The 15232-nt window shown below is 33.1% G+C and overlaps 1 protein-coding gene and 1 long non-coding RNA gene across 4 annotated transcripts in view; both read right to left on the reverse strand.

The window, feature by feature from the left end:
- The window catches only part of LOC126779177 (3-hydroxy-3-methylglutaryl-coenzyme A reductase), a 28390-nt gene extending 13666 nt beyond the window's left edge, over positions 1 to 14724 (reverse strand). For both annotated transcript variants that reach the window (XR_007670276.1, XM_050503071.1), the window contains exon 1: positions 14517 to 14724. The gene's annotated coding sequence lies outside the window, so the exon portion shown is untranslated. The remainder of the gene's footprint in view (positions 1 to 14516) is intronic.
- LOC126779266 (uncharacterized) overlaps positions 1 to 15232 on the reverse strand; it is a 156929-nt gene that overhangs the window by 71628 nt on the left and 70069 nt on the right. The gene's annotated exons all lie outside the window — the stretch shown is intronic.

The raw sequence follows: 15232 nt of genomic DNA on the forward strand, positions 1-15232 counted from the left end.
GGAAACCCTCACAAAAAGCGATTAAGCGGTTCCCAAAGACGTTTCTCGGTAAACGTCTGGATGGGGATTATCAATGATAATCTTATTGGGCCACATTTCCTACCTGATAACTTAAATGGTGAAAGTTATGAAAGCTTGCTTAGAGAAATCCTGCATGAGTTACTCGAAAATGTTTCGCTGAAACTTAGGCAGAGAATGATATTCCAGCATGATGGTTGCCCCGCACACTTTCGAATGTCCGTAAGACAGTGGCTAGACAGCAATTATCGTAATAGATGGATTGGCAGAGGAGGACCAATCCCATGGCCAGCGAGAAGTCCAGATTTGACTCCGATGGACTATTATGTCTGGGGGCATATGAAAAGCCTGGTTTATGATGTTTCACCAGTACAAACAATTGAAGAACTCAAAACAAGAATAATGAATGCTGCAAATTCTATTCGACATAGCTTGAGTAGTGTTGTAATAAAAAGTGAATTAAGAAAAAGAATGCGTGTTTGTATACGAAATAGGGGATCTCATTTTGAACACGAATTATGAATAATAAACAGTGTAATTTCGAAAGTATGGAGTAACTAAAAAGATTAAGTATTTTGTTTTTGATTTAAATTCAAAATTGCAATGACAGCTCTGGTTTATCTCTCCTTTTTTACCTATTACCCCTATTAAAAATAATCTTTAACTACTTTGCATTGAGGTCCTTTTCTCTTTGATCCAGATTTAATTTCTTAACAATAGCATTTCTTAGAATTTCCTACCTGGTCTCTTTGTTATCTAATTTTCTCCTGAGTTTATGATTGTTACTGTACTTTTTATGTACCGATGGATAGCTAAGGAAACGCAGATGTTTTTAAAATGATCCGCACGATAAGAGCCATAGTGATTTTTACAAAAAAATTGCGAGTAACTTAAAGAATCAAAATTAAAAATCGAAAAGTTGTACAGTTTTGGATCTGTAATTTAAAAATGCTTGAAGATTGTTTTTGTTTTATAACTGGTAATTATTAACTAGGATGTACCCTAGCAAGAAATACAAAAAAAAATAGGGAAAATACGTTGATTTTTTTTTATTGAATTTTAGAATCTTAAACATCCTTTAAATAAAAAAAATATTAAAAAATTAATAACTCGAAAACGATACACTTTTGCATAAGCATTTTGGGGGTCATTTGATAGCTATTGTCCTGAACTATAACCCTTTAAAAGGATCGTGACATATTACCCTGTAACCCTGTATAACGGTACGTCGGGAAGCCTATCGCATCTAATTGTTGATTCGTGAACTCGTTAGCACGGAAATCCATGGTGGGCGTTATGCTCAGGAAACGTTAAAATAATTATACTGCAACGTTGATTTCTGTCACTATTTTAATTACAAATACTTCTTATACAATCAGAGATTACACTAATAATTAGCGATGTAGAGCCAAGGGGTTTGCGAATGATCACCTCGTACCATCGCTGTCAACCAGTCCATGGTTGACATGACGTTAGCCCGTCGTGACAAACGCAACGGTCCATTCGGTGTTATCCGCTCTAATAAACTAAACAGAATAATTTATCAACGATAAAAAAAAAAACAAAATAAATTATAACTCAAAATTAACTGATTTACATTATTCAATAATGTCACGCGTCAACATATGTATATATATTTCAATATATATATAATAGTATGTACTTAGCTGTATTTACACGCATTGTGACATATAATAATAGTGTAGCTTTATTTTGTATATAATGTATTGCTTTATTGTAATTAGTTATCTGTGCCAAATAAAAATGTATCTCAATGTGTATTACTCACAGCATCACTGACATCACATTTCTGGATTAAAAACTTTTGACGTCATTAGTCCAGATGACTTCTTCATTGACTAGAAATGTGAGGTAGTTGTCTTCGAGAACATTAGTACAGTAGGATGTTTAATATTGATTCCTATATGTTTTAGTATGTATATAATTCTTATACAATAAAATATATATGACTTATACTAAAATATTAGCTACACCGTTGTTAACTATTTAAGAAAATATATTATACAACCTTGTCCATTGCCGTACAACGTGGAAATGCGGCCTGCATTATTATTATTGCACGGGGTTATCAACAATTCTAATTATGTCGAATAAACAATTTACACGAGTTCTCTGAACGCTATATGTAAACGTCAAATAAACACTGATATATATGTATATATATATATATATATATATATACTATATAATAACTAACTAAATAAAATAAAATTAGATTAATGTCAAATCATTATATATTCGTTTAACCGTGAAAGCTAAAAGATACAGTTACTTTCACATTTATAAAATTAGTATAAAAGAGCCGAGATGGCCCTGTGGTAAGAACGCGTAAATCTTAACCGATGATCGTGGGTTCAAACACGGGCAAGCACCACTGATTTTTCATGTGCTTAATTTGTGATTATAATTCATCTCGTGCTTTACGGTGAAGGAAAACATTGTGAGGAAACCTGCATGTGTCTAATTTCACTGAAGTTCCGCCACATGTGAATTCTACCAACCCGCATTGGAGCAGCGTGGTGGAATAAGCTCCAAACTGGGCCTTTAGCCCAGCAGTGGGACATTCACAGGCTGTTACGGTAATTTAAATATTCTCGTGATATTTTCGTTCTATAAGAGTGGATTTATTTATTGTTATTATATATATTAATGATTAGAAAATTTATGTTATATTTTATCCACTCAGTTGATACAAAATTAATAATAAGCATGCTGTAATTACCTGTAATTAAACGTGCAGTTAATATTGTCTAGCCTATATTATGTGATATATTGTAACATTGTAACTTTTGTTGGTAGTTTGATATTAAATAAATATGAAAAGCGATTTTAATGAAATTTGGTATTAATGAAGCTTGAACCCTAAGAAAGGGCATAAGGTTCTTTTTGGGGTCCAAAAATGCTAGTCAAGCCGTTGAATCGATAAAGCTTTACACCTTTTTTTAACGTCGAAAGAGGTTTTTGCTCAGCCGTGAGACAAATACTGGTAATTTCATAAAAACAAAATGGATTATTTGTCATGTTAATAATAAAAAAAAGTTTAAATTATATCTTAATATTGTTTTATTTTTAAAATCATGATATACCATGTGGTAGGGCTTTGTGCAAGCGTCTGGGTGAGTGCCTCATATCAGTAAGGGTTAGTGAGCCAGTGTAAGTACGGGCACGAGAGACATCTTAGTTCTTACAACTTAGTTAAGATGATTAATATTTTTTTACACTACCATACCCCTGTAATACCCCTGGAAGAATATAGGCTATGATTATATATATTTTTATAATACTTGACCGAAACTACACAGATACTGCACACTTACATCTCACGATCCGTGAGTTTTTTTTTTTTTTTTTTTTCATAAAAAATTTCGTACACTAGTAAAATTTACAGAAAAGCTTATCTAGTGTATTATTCATTTAAGTATATCCTTTATATACATTTTTTGAGAAAATAAGTAATAAAAACCAGCTGTTTTTCATTTTTTTATTTTGCTGATTTATCATTATTAATTTGACATTCGCAAGAAGACAGAACATTGTTAAACAAATCAACGTTTATAAGTAAGGTCACGTAAGTCTTCAATTACGTAATAAAAAGAAAATAATTATTGTAGTACTAAGTTACAACAAACACTTACACGCTTTACAACCGTTTATGTAAAGTAAAAAATAAACTAACAGCCTGTGAATGTCCCACTGCTGGGCTAAATCCTCTTCTTCTTTTTTGAGAAGGTTTGGAGCTTATTCCAGCGAATACACATGTGGCAGAATTTCAGTGAAATTAGCCACATGTGTATTCATGGTTTCGTCACGATGTTTTCCTTCACCGTCAAGTACGAGATGAATTAAAAAACACAAATTAAGCACATGAAAATTCAGTAATGCTTGCCCGGGTTTGAACCCACGATCATCGGTTAAGAATCACGCGTTCTAACCACTAATCAACGCTGATGATTACAAATACATAAATTTAAAAAAATCCTTACTGATCCGGCCTGTTAAACTCAAGACGTGGAGATCATCAGCCTTATGTATTCGTAAGCCAACAAAGGAACAATTAAGTAGCATAAATAACAATGGCGAAATATTTTTTGCAACAATTTTTGTGCGTCTATTATTAAACGATTGTAAATAGAATCGAGTGAATCAATTAGATTCATTCAGGTCAATGTTATCAGGAAATTGCTTACATAGCCTATATATATATTACGAGACATATATTAACTTTATATAACCTATTGATTGATATTGATGATCACGGGTTCAAATCCAGGCGGCGGGTTCAATCGCTGAATTTTCATATGCTTAATTTGTGTTTATAAGGTCGTCCAGACTGATGGTTATGATAATAATATAATATGATGATGTTTTTCTTAACTCCTTATTCAATTGGAATAAACTAATAATAATAATAATGTTCTCCAGACCGATTTCTGTCAATCTCAAGATAAATAAGCCAACTGCGCGGAAGATATTATAGTGCACAAGTGTGTGCGCAAACACAGGTGCACACTCTCTTTCCTAGCTCTAATAATCCGATGGGACGGCAATCCGAGACGACCGGAAAGAGTTCAGGCGCAGGATCAACGGCTTTACGTGCTTTACGAGGCACGGGAGTGTACACACTTCCAACTTCCAGACCCGGAGCTGCTACTGAGAATTTTCTGACAAAAAACCCAATAACTTCTATTTTTATTTGCCCAACCTGGGAATTGAACCCAGAACCTTGTATTTAGTCACTAGACAAACGAGCCAGTTTGTGTTTATATATCATGAGGAAACCGGCATGTGTTTAATTCCACTGAAGTTCTGCCACATTTGTATCAAACCGCATATGAGTAGGTTAGTGAATTAAGGAACTTCTCCTCAAAAAGTGAGGAGGCCTTAGCCCAGCAGTGGGACATTCACAGACTGTTAATTTTACTTTAACCTATCGATAAACAGTGGGGTTTTGTCATTTGACAAATTTTATTTTTCAAACAACTTTAGGCAGAATTATGAATCATATTAACATATTTATAAAAACAGTGTGGTTGAATAACCTCGAAACTAACACCAAAAGAGGAAGACCAATCCAGCAGTGGGACATTTAAAGTCTGTTAATTTTCTTTAGAGCTTCATTCAGCAGGAATCCAAGACAATACTTCCTCACGAAGTTTTCCTTAACCACCCAAAATCATAACGATTTCAATGAATATACAAGTGACACTGTGCTTTGTAATTACAAGGAAACCAGTACATCCCAACGACTTATCTCATAGACTATGTAAATTGACACGAGCCGTTCAGTAACGTCACGCTTTATTTGTTATTCAAATGAAACATTTTTTATTATGGTTACGTTTTTTATTTTTATCACATAATAGCTGAGTGACGGGTTTTCCTTGCTATAAATTCCTGTTTAAAATATAGCTATTATTTATGTAACAGTATTGAATTGAATAAGCGCCATTAGTAACAAACGTTATGTTATATTTATAATTTTGTTCATTGTTTAAGAAAACGACAGCTACGTAGACTACAAATATGGATTGAATTGAAAAATTATTAACTTATTGTTTTTTTTATAGAATAGGAAGGCGGACGAGCATATGGGCCACCTGATGGTAAGTGGTCACCAACGCCATTAGACATTGGTATTGTAAGAAATGTCAACCATCGCTTACATAGCCAATGCGCCACCAACCTTGGGAACTAAGAAGTTATGTCGTAGTATTACTGCTGTTTTGCGGTAGAATGTCTGATGTGGGTGGCACCTACCCAGACGAGCTTGCACAACGCTCTACCACCAGTAAAATGTCTTGTAATTGTGCAAAAAAGAAAAGAGGGAAGATTTTTTTTAGTATATTTAGCAATAATATAGGTAGGCAAACTGGCAAATAGGCTACCTGAAGGCCATTGGTCCTTCACCCATAGACAAATTGAAAAGTGGGTGGTACCTATTATATATATATTCAATAATTATAAATCATTAATATACAATGCGATTTATTATTAATAATTAATTCTCTTATTATATACTCAAATCTTCGTTGCCAAGCGTGACGAAGACGCTCTACCGGCACGTGTAATTCGAGCCTCAACTTTTAGTTAATTACATTACAAATTATTATTCAATGTACATAATATGTTGTATGTATTGCGACAGAGTAATATATACTTACTTTATTTATATACATTTATCAACTGTAAATATTAATTTATTTATCTGTAAGGACAAAATCGAAATTCACCTTAGAACGCTATCGTGAAATGTCAAGAATACACTCATCAAAATAGAATACAAAACATTTCACGGGTAATGAAGTGAGTTCTTACAGAATCGCATTGCAATAGGCGAGCCATTTTAATAAAATATCGACAAATCCGGACACGACCGGAAAGAGTTCAGGAGCGGGACAAGGATTTACTTGTCGAGGTATGTAAGCATTATCAACTTCCAGAATCTGAGCTGCTGCTGGAAATTAGTCGACAGGAAAATTCAATAACAGTTTATAGAAATGACGGGGATTGAAACCCAGGACCAGGAGTTAGTTTCATGTGCGCGATTTCATTTGTTCCTATTAAACGTGTCGGGATTTTCCGAGACTTTTGCGAGACACGCTGAGTCATTATTTTATGATATCACGAGCTATCCTGTATGGAACAAATTAAAGATAATAGATGTAGAACTTGATGATTTAATTGGAGTATATATGGGACATTGACGGCAATAATTATTACATTCGAATAGCGTTTTCTTAAACAGATTAAAATAAATAAAATGTTATCGAGAAAGTTTTTCTTTTATTTGAAGTAGCTAGACCGACAAATGGTCAATGGGAAGTGGTCACCACAGACCACGGACGTTGGCATTAACCAACCACTCCTTACATCGCCAATGCGTTACCAACCTTGGGTTAAAACTAAGACGTTATGTTGATATACTTCATGCCGGATCACAACAATACTAAATTTAGGTTTCGTTCGATCGATTCTCAAATTTGAAAGATCTTACAGAATAGCTCTGCAGAAAAAGATCGTAAAACATCAACAAGTGATATGCGATATTGACTATAATAACTACATTATTTAAGGGATATACGAATCAATATGGCGTATCACCAAGTCGATTTACAACATTTCACGAATGAGACACGATCATACTAAGTACAGCACAACACTGCTGATCATCTCGAAATAGTTGTCCCTCCGCGCTAAAATAACGAACTCCTACACGTGTGAACTCACACGCGCCAAATATAAATAAAGACAGAATAAAAAGTTAAATTTGTTCATTGTATTCGATATTTGGCCATGTTATCGTTTTTGGTCATCACTGATGACTGACATTGACTGTGATGGAAGATTCTTTCATTTCAAATTTACTTCATATCGCGTGGGAGGTACCCTGGCTAGGTACAATATGTCCATCACGGTAGCATGCGAAAGCGATCCCGTGGCGCTCCTCGTTAAGACAGAAAGGGTACCGCTGGTTTTTTAGTGGATATTCCGATGTTCGCGGCGCCTTGGACACCGGCGACCCCACATACCCCCCCACTGTTCCCGAGGGGAAACGCGTAACGCGTTTTTCCAGCGTTAAAAAAAGGTACATATGTTCTTTCCAATACCTCTTACAATGTGTAAGGAAAAAAGATAATCGGTCGAATAGTTAAGACGTAAAAGCAAAACAAATAACATAACTTAGGATTGTCTAAGATTTTCATGATTGAAGGCTACGTGAAATTCACTCTTATTCAGTATTAAGAAATACCAACCGTCATTTATACCCACAACGGTATTAACCTTGAGAACTAATATGTTGCGTTCCTTGTCATTCTCGAGTTGAAGTTTGAACAAGGGAACTTCGTGATTAGGGGATTCCCAGCCGTATTAAACTAGCCATTAAATCAACGATCTTAAGATGGTTTGAACCCTGGACGGACCGCTCATTATTCTCGTGCTTGATTTGATCACGTGTGTGCCACTGAAAAGACCCTGAACTAATGACGTTTGTATGTTTGTTTAATATTTATTATCGTATAGTAAATGTTGTTATATAGGAAACAGATAAACCGTTACGTGTGATCCAGAGATAAAATGAAAATCAATCTACTAAGACTAGTAAATCTAACTGCACTTTAAAAAATGTTGTACGGCGAAGCTCGAGTCAGACCTATGTTTTTGATAAACTTCTAAGGCATGTAAGAGATATTAACCATTCCAAACATCGCCAATGCACCACCAACCTGGGGTACTAAGATGCTTATGCCTCTTGTGCCTAAGGCTCTCTCATCCTTGCAACGGGACCACAACAATACTAAGCTACCAATACGGTAGAATATCTGATGAGTTGGTGGTACACAAACGGGCTTGCACAAAGTAATATGAGCAATGTTATACTAGCTCAATGCATTTTTCATAATCTGTATAATTTTTTTTTATTTAACGAGCCGGTTGGCGTGAAACGTGGACAAATAGCCGCTTACTCGTCTCCTCCCCTCTTAGCCCTAAAATGGCAAGATAAGAAACCGATCCTAATGTTGTCTACAATACACGATGACAAAATAATACCATCAGGCAATGTAGATTACTCAACTGGGCTACCCAAAATGAAACCACAGTGTGTAGTAGACTACACAAAAAATATGGGGTCGGTTAACCTATCTGATATGATGACTAGCACATTGGGTTGTATAAGAAAATCAAAAAAATGGCATAAAAAGCTTGGGTTTCACATATTTGACATGTTTTTACTTAATGCTTTCTACTTGCATAAACTGATAAAAAATTAACAAAATTATAGTTTAGCTGATTTCCAATTAAACGTTATCAGGCAAATAATAGAAAAATACAAACAATGTTCTTTAACTCAACAGTCAACACCGCGCGGCGTCCTTGACTCTAACAGTTTTTTACATAATAGTGTTTTAGAGCATTTTCCTGTTAGAATACTAACCGGCAATAGTCAGCGATGTAAAATGTGCGCAGCAAAAATAAAACGGTCTGAGACTCGTTTTTTGTGCCAAAAATGCAAAGTTTATCTATGCATAGATCCATGTGCTGTTGAGTACCACAATAATTGTGGTACGATACCGAATGTATTTAGAATTATTCGACTGATTATTATTAATGAAAAATCTTACCTCTGATTGTAAGACTGATTTTATTGAAATAAGTGTTATTAAAATTGTGATATTTTACATTACGTTACATTTAAGTCTATAATTGTAATTTGATAATGACATGTCCAAGAGTGAAATTTTTATTTTTATGTTTATTGTTCATTAGTGTGATATAAATTGTGATAAATATCGTTACCATTTAAGTCTATATGTAAACTGATAATGTCCAAGAGTAACTTTTTTTATTTTTATTTTTGTTGTTAATTGTTTAGTAGGCAGTGCGCGTTTCTTTAAGTACTCGTATTCGATCGTGTTAACGTTTACGTAGATTTGTGGAACATTTGTAGTTCCCGTTATTGTCACCAGGCGTTACTTAAGTTTCAGTACAAATCGAAGTTAACGTAGACACGATCGACTACGTATAAAAACTCGCACTAAACTTTGGAGTAGGTATAAATCAATACACATAAGAACTCATTACCTGTACCTACTTACTTTTGAGAAATCAATCGTTTTTCTTCTCTGGACTGATTTTATTTTGAATAGCCTAAGTACGAATTAATAAATCGTTCAAAATTTCAAACACTTTTTGTTTTCCTGGTTTACGAAAAATGCCGAATGATTTCGTAAGGTAAGTAATACTCAAGTAGGTATCTATATCTCCACCAAGCTAAGTCGGGCGGTTAAAAGGTTAAAACGAAATATCGACATCTAAAAGTTAAGTATTGCACATCCCTCTTTTTTGTAGGTATTTATTTTTCGATTCACTGTGCCGGGCGCTGGGGGCACGCCAACAGATATGAAGTTGGGCGGTTAAAGGGTTTAAACGATTCCAAATTTGAAACCGAATGATCTTATATCATGTGTCATCCATTTTATACATGACGTTGGCAGAATATTTTGCGCTCAAATAGCGTAGATACACTCCAGAAAAAAGAAAAAAAAAACCCTATTTATCAATGTAATAACATTCATTTATAATTAAAGTTAAAATGCCGTTCATATAACGTTACAACTCATTTTGATGCTAATATTTATCCATAGACAATTTCAATATATATACATTTAGCGATCGCCAGCTGTTCTAGGACTTAAAGATCGAAGGAAGACATAATAATACGAGGGGTAGATAAATGGATGTGTGTTTTCAAAAAAAAATATGTTTTCTTAAAGTTTAACTGAGTTTTTTTTACTTAAAATACCCAGCTATCTGATGGTAAGTTGTCACCACCGACCACAGTCATGGTAACTCTGTTCAGTATTAAATGTTACAGCTCCGCCCCCGTGGGTCATAACTCATAAGCATGATATTATATACATATAAAAAAAAATTACAAATATACTTTTCGGCATTGTAATATTAGCATATATGTTATGCGAAAAATATTATACCTAAAGATCAATCTTTGATAAAGTTCCTTATCAATAATTCTAATTGTTTTGGGTTTAAGCGGAAAATAATATTTATATTTAATCCGGTTGCATTCGTTTTGACACAGCCAGTTATAATTACTTTTGGTAAATAATCGTTTCTATAAGGATGATATTTTTTTTATATCATAGGTATGAAAATGGCCCAATGAAAATGTCGATATAGAGATTACATCAACTTACATCGCCAATGCCAATTTCACAACTTTAAATAAAAAAGTCAAATTACGAACACGCTGTAGAACGAATGAATTCTTTAAAAAAAAAAACTTGTCAATGGTTTAACCATAGCTTAAGTATAATGACGCAAACTATTATTATTCCAGCCGTGCAGTCGCATTGTGTCGAACGAATATAGATTCATATCGTAACATCGTCCACAGGAAACATTTTGAAATACATATGTAATAATGTTTGAAGAAAAAGATGATTCAATACTATGACTCGGATAAAATCTATACAAAAAAAAACGAGCAGACATTTGTTTTGTAATGCCTAACTGAAAAAATTACTAAACCAATATACTATGTACATAATATGTACATAAAACTCATACCAGAAGATGGATCATGTTTCAGTTGAGGTTTTTTTTTTATATAATAGGTAGGCGGACGAGCATATGGGCCACCTGATGGTAAGTGGTCACCAACGCCCATAGACATTGGCATTGTAAGAAATGTTAACCATCGCTTACATCACCAATAAGCGACCAACCTTGGGATCTTAAGATGTTAGGCCCCTAGTGCCTGTTACACTGTCCACTCGCCCTTCAAACCGGGACACAACAATACCAAGTACTGCTGTTTTGCGGTAGAATATCTGATGAGTGCGTGGTACCTACCCAGACAAGCTTGCACAAAACTCTACAAACAGGTTTTAGCATATATTATTTTTATATAATTAGCTGTACAGTTACTTCCGCTTTAAATTTGTCTTAATAACATGACAAGCGCAAAGTTCTTTTTATTTATATGTATATAGCCATAAACATACATTAAAAAATACTTTTAAAACATACTTTTGTACAAGGTTCAGTTTGGACCCATACTCCTTTTTTACTGTTAGTCTCCCGAGGTAGAAATGTAGTTTTTTTTATGTTAGAGGGGTCCGGGCAGGAGGCTCACCTAATTTTATTTATTTATTTTATTAAGGACCATCAGCAGTTACACATTTAATAATAAAAACACATTCAAACTTAATACAATGTGTGACTCTTCAAGATAATATACTTTTGTATTACTTAATGGAAAATTTGCTATCATGTGGGCCACCTGATGAGATTGCCTATCACATTTCCTATTTTAAGTGCTTGGTTATATATGTGTATTATATACCTAAAAGTTCCCATGGTGTGGTGGTGTTAGTAGTGATAATAAGCAATATATGGTATGGCTGTACAAAACCAAAACTGTTCAACATAAATATTGTAAGCATTTGTGAAATGGCCATTCAATAGATTATTGTTAATTAATTATAATAAGTTGATCCATTTGTTCGTTAATACATATAAAATATATTTGAATATAAAACATTTGCAGAATTTAAGGAAGGAAGAAATATGATAATTTCTATCATTAGAATAAATATATAATTTATAATGATTCCTAGGTAGAAACAAATGATCTCTGTTAATTTGTATATAACACGTGGTGGAATAAGCTCCAAACCTTCTCCTCAAAATAAGGAGAGGAGGCCTTTAGCCCAGCAGTGGGACATTCACAGGCTGTTTCGGTTTCGGTAATTTGTATATTAATATATAGAATATAGGTAGAGACTGGCCCGTGACGGCCCAGTGGTAAAAACGCGTGAATCTTAAGCAATGATAGTGGGTCCAAACCCGGGCAAGCATCACTGAATTTTCATGTGATTATAATTCATATGAGTCGAATTTCACTGAAATTCTGCCACATGTGTATTCCACCAACCCGCATTGGAGCAGCATGGTGGAATAAGCTCAGTGGGAAATTCACAGTTATGGAATATAATGTAGATAGACTATACTTTATACATAACACATGGATAAAACCTAATTAGCATACAACTTTGGTGGCATTATTATTAAAGAGCAATCTCTTCCAGGCAACCAACAAAATTGAAATACTAATGAGGCATTTGAGCATACATCAATTTTTTTGTAACAAAATTTGTTAATTTTTTTTAACCAATGGCAAGCTTTTACAATACAAGCTCTAAGTAAATATTTACCAAGTACACCATTATATTTATGATGGAACACTATCTTCTGTATTACATAGGATTTATTATTTACTTTCAATAATAATTGAGTATATATAACTATTTTTGATGTTATTATATATAATATTCCTCTATTTTATGTAATCTGTTTGTTTAATAAACGGTGAACATTAATAACACGGTATTATATACACACTTATTCATGAAAGGCTGGCCGGTTCATTAATGGGCGAAAAAATAGGATATGCAATTTAACACATCGATGATGCCAAAAATGCTCTTGACTTACATAGTCATTATTTAAATTTTCATCTAAAACTGTATATTTACATTCAAATATATCAAAAACTTTAATATAATAGGATTACATGATAATTATTATCTTTATGTCTTTATAACTAACTTACACAAGTATTTTTTTTTATAGAATAGATACGCGGATGGTAAATGGTCACCAACGCCCATTGACATTGGCTATAAGAAATGTTAATCGCATACATCGCCAATGTGCGACCAATCTTGGTAACTAAGATGTTATGTCCCTTGTGTAGATATAAAATATGCAATGCCAACTAAGTAGATAGGAAGATGAAATTAAGCCTTGGACCTTTCAATAGTAACAGTTGGAGGAGATTTTAGTCAAAAGGCTCACAGAAACAACAGATATTTTGTTAAATTTTATTAACAGCTCATGTAATACTCAATCATCTATAAATAAAATCTATTAACTTATGTCTTTGTTTTGAACATTTTTTTTCTTAAGGAAGCTAGATGAAGTGAACATTTTTTTATTCAGCAATTTTCAGGCATTGAAACTGATTATAGAATTTTTGTATTTGATAAAAGTGTGATAGAACATAATTCCAGGCTGATTGACATCAATGCACAGCCCAAATTACTTAGGGGTTAGTGGCATGAAAATTTCTATAGGTTCCTTTTACACAAGTTAGCATTAAGGAAAGATTTTTAAAAATTTAACCCCTATGATAGTGATAAAGCGAATGAAAGTTCATATGAAAATTCTTCATTTTTGAAAAAAGATCTATAAAAATTGGTATTTAGCAATTCTGAATTAAGACATGAACCAAGCCTGCTGCACCAGGAACTTATAATAGAAAATTATAATGTAGTATTGATATTAAAATATTATTTAGATTCATATCTATTCTTACAACTATTGTTATTTTATAATGTGAAATTTTTTAATGTATGAAATACATGATATTATATATCACAAGGTGACAATACACTAATATTCGTAGAGTATGTATTATACATCCCTAAATTATTTATTTTTGAATCATTACAAAATATTCTAACGAAATTTGAAAAATATTTGCACACGCATTGATTTCTCGTGTACTTGAACGAAGTGTGCCAAAAAATCAAGGTCACCAATGGAGAGAGTGGACCTACTTAGATGGAATAATTTTCACTTTTCACTTAATCTCTTGCAATTTAATTATTAATTATGCCAAAAATAAATGGTATCCACATCCGAATTTATTTATCTACACACGCAATAGTACTATAAATTTATATCACGATTACGACAAATATTTAAGCGGTAGTATATCTAAAAAAAACATAAAACAAAACAAATTATAACTGAATCGCGCCAAAAATTAGATTTGTTCGAATTTTAAAGCATAGAACGTAACATATTTATAATATCGACGAAGATAAATTAACTGTAAATGGCCAGTGTTACGTGAAAATTTCACTTTTGAAAAAAAGAAATTTACTTACCAGGTATTTAATTTACTTCCAAAGTGTTTAATGGAAATTGATAAAAGCACTCGATTCTTGAACGCGAACGTTTTATTTCGCGAGCGAAGTAACGCTTCAATATTCGTAAATTGTGAAATGAAATTGCTTTGACACACTTTTCGACATTTTTGATGTGAAGTGACGTTCACAAACTAATCAACACTAATAGAAGGAACTGGTGCTCTACTGATTCTACAGAATCAGTCTGAAGTTTGATTCTTAAACTGTCTGGTATTGCCACATCTTAAAAAAAATCCCTAAGCACACTTTATTTCTTAGGCTTAATTTATAAATAAATAAATCTAAAATATATTAAAACAAAAAATAATGCCACAAATCCCTTAAAATAACTAGGCTGCCATAACTAAGGGGTAAAATCTCTAATTCGGCAGTACTCGTACAACCTCACTTGTTGTTTGATTATTGAACCATTGTACTACGATACAACCAATCTCTTGTAGCCGTAGCTGAGTCGTCTTGCGTGTTATTATTTCATATGTATCTGTTTAAGTAATTATCATAAAAATATCACGTTATTTAATCTACAGTATTATTCTTGTATATATTCAACTATTTTATGGACGTAGGCCTTAATTTAAGAAAAACTTAAAATAAAACAGAAACTTTTCTATATATATATTTGGCGGACCAAATAATCAGATAACATTGCAAGTATACAAGTAGATTGCATATTC

This window comes from Nymphalis io, chromosome 28 (genome assembly GCF_905147045.1).
Source record: "Nymphalis io chromosome 28, ilAglIoxx1.1, whole genome shotgun sequence".
Lineage (NCBI taxonomy): Eukaryota > Metazoa > Arthropoda > Insecta > Lepidoptera > Nymphalidae > Nymphalis > Nymphalis io.